Raw genomic sequence first — 3,430 nt, forward strand, 5'->3', positions numbered from 1 at the left:
TCTTTATTTCTCACCGACCTGCTATCTGCTACCTTTATACTGTACTAATTGTGCACACACTTCACCCACACTCACACTATTGTTTTTTTATGCATGGGTATTTTTGACTCTGACGCAGTGTTGATGAATGCAGAAAAGAAAAGACAGAGGTCGCTCCGGTGTAATTTGAAGATAAGCACTAAGCGTTTCATCGCTCTAATGGGTGCAGTGTCAGCAGTTGGAGACAGTAAACGTAGCTCTGCAGTTGATGATCTCAATTGCCACACACAACCATCCTAGGTGCTTGCTTTAACTTCGCGCTGTCAAATGTGGTTGCATGTTGCATATGGTGTCTAGCTTGTATTGCTTCCAATTTGGTTAAACTGCATCTACTTACTTTACACATATTACCTTTGATAATGACATGCCTTCCTGTTTTTGATACATACTACATATCTCTATTCACCATGTTCGTACATCATACTAATGCTCTTTTGTGTCCCTCGTCAATCACTTATGATGAGGTAGTCACCCGAGTGGGTTACTGTGAGACGCCCTACTCGTTGAAAGAGTGCACTGTCATCCTCCCCACATGATTCTCAAGAAACAGCAAGGCTAAATGAAGATAGTCAACGTAGCTCTCTAGTTGATCACCGCAATTCCCCCACACCACCATCTCAGGTGCTTGCTCTTACTTGGCAGTGTGATATGTGGTTGCATGTTGCATATGGTGTCTACCTTGTAATGCTTCTAATTAGGGTAAATTGCATCTGCCTAGTTAACACATTATACCTGTGAATATAACATGCCTTCCTGTTTTTGGTACATACTACGTCTTTCTATTAACCATGTTCTTACATCAAACTACTTTTCTTGTGTATCCCTCATCAATGCTCCTAATTTGTTAAATTGCATCTCCTTAGCTTACACATTATACATGTGAATACGACACGCCTTCCTGTTTTTGGTACATACTACATCTGCCTATCACACCATGTTCTTACATCAAACTACTGTTCTTGTGTATCCTGCATTTATCGCTTATGATGAGACAGTCACACGCGTGGGTTAATATGAGACGCAATACTCTTATAAAGAATGCAATTTCATCCTCTCCACATGATTCTCAAGAAACAGCAAGCCTAAATGAAGATATTGAACGTAGCTCTGTACCTAAAGATCGCACTTCCCTACACCACCATCACAGGTGCTTGCTCTAACTTCGTAGTGTGATATGTGGTTGCATGTTGCATACGGTGTCTAGCTTGTAATGCTTCTAATTAGGGTAAATTGCATCTGCTTAGTTTACACACTATACCTGTGAATATGACATGCCTTCCTATTTTTGGTACACACTACATCTATGTGTTAACCTTGTTCTTACATGAAACTACCTCTCTTCTGTATCCTACATCAATCACTTACGATGATTCACCTTTATTCGTTGCATATTGCATATTATTTCTAGCCTGTTGCCATGTATTGCTTCTAATTTGGTCAAATACATTTGTTAGGGCACCCTTTTAATTTGGCAGAGTGATATTGGTTTCATCTTTCATATGGTTTCTAGCTTGCATCGATTCTAACAAGTTCAAGCACCTTGTGCTTAGTTTACACTTTATACATCATACACGTCAATATGTCACGCCGTCCTGTTTTTCATACATATTCCATCCTCCTATCATGCGGCTGCCTTACATGAAAGTAGTGTTCGTCAGTATCACGCATCAATGAGTTCTGAAGAGCAAATTTTATTCCTTTTTCTTGTGGGTTTGACTTGACAAGGCAAAATCAAGAAAGAGGAAGGAAAAGAGTAAGGAAGGCGATGATGGTGGTCCTCTGTAGCAATGTAAATGGAGCATCTATACCGATTCTCCTTGTACTGATAGTGCGGTACAAGGTCCAAGTCTCCGCTCCCCTACTCCATCATCCAAGGTGCTTGCTCTAACTTGGTAGTGTGATATCTGGTTGCATGTTGCATATGGTGTCTAGCTCGTATTGCTCCTAATTAGTGTAAACTGCATCTGCTTAGATTACACATGATACATGTGAATATGACACGCTTTCCTGTTTTTGGCGCATGCTATATCTGTCTATCACACCACGTTCTTACATGAAACTACTCTTCTTGTGTATCCTGCATCAGTCACTTATGATGGGACACCTTTAAGTTGGCAGTGTGATATTGGTTTGCGTCTTGAATATGATTTCTAGCATGTATTGCTTCTAGTTTGATGAACGCCACCTATGACGAGACAGTTTTAACTTGACAGAGTGATATTGATTGCACCTTCAATATGGTGTGTTGCAGTGTTTCTAATTTGTTGAAGTGCCTTCTGCTTAGTTACCACATCATAGGTAATATGTCAAGATGTCCATTTTTTCGTACATATTCCATCCTCGTATCATGATTTTGCCTTTCATCAGAGTAGTGTTCGTCAGTATCATGCATGAATGAGTTCTGAAGAGCGAATGATATTCCTTTTTCTTGTCGGTATGAACTCACAATGCAAAATCAATAAAGATGAAGGAAATTGGCAAGGCATTGGATGATGGTGGTCCTTCTGAGCAACTGAAACAGAGGTTCTCTACATATTCTACTCCGCCATCCTCCCAACAAGATTCGCAAGACAACGCAAGGCTAGACAGTCAACGTAGCTATGTAGATGGTGAGAACATCTCCCCTACTCCACCATCACAGGTGCTTGCTCTAACTTGGCACTATTATATGTGGTTGCATGTTGTGTATGATGTCTAGCTTGTATCGCTTCTAACTTTGTTGAATTGCATCTACTTACTTTACACATAATGCCTGTGAATATGACATGTGTTCCTGTTTCTACATCAGACTACTATTCTTGCATATCCCGCATCAGTCACTTATGATAAGGCACCTTTAAGTCGCCATTGTGATATTGGTTGTGTCTTGCATATGATTTCTAGCATGCACTGCTTCTAATTTGTTGAAATACCATACAGTTTGAACTTGGCAGAGTGATATTGGTTGCATCTTTCATATGGTGTCTAGCCTGCAGTGCTTCTAATTTGTTGAAATGTCTTCTTCTTAGTTACCACATCATAGGTGTGAATATGTCACACCATCCTGTTTTTCATACATATTCTATCCTCGCATCATGTGTTTGCCTTTCATCCGAGTAGTGTTCGTTAGTATCATGCATGAATGAGTTCTGAAGAGCGAATTTCATTCCTTTTTCTTATCAGTTTGACTTCACAATGCAAAATCATTACAGTTGAAGGAAATTAGTCCAGCAGTGGATGATGGTGGTCCTTCGGAGCAACTCAAACAGGGGGTCTCTACAGATTCTACTCCGCCATCCTCCCAACAAGATTCGCAAGACAACACAAGGCTGGACAGTCAACGTAGCTGTGTAGATGATGAGCACATCTCCCCTACTCCACCATCACAGGTGCTTGCTCTAACTTGACACTA

The sequence above is a fragment of the Triticum aestivum genome, chromosome 7B, assembly GCF_018294505.1.
Source record: "Triticum aestivum cultivar Chinese Spring chromosome 7B, IWGSC CS RefSeq v2.1, whole genome shotgun sequence".
NCBI classification, from domain to species: domain Eukaryota; kingdom Viridiplantae; phylum Streptophyta; class Magnoliopsida; order Poales; family Poaceae; genus Triticum; species Triticum aestivum.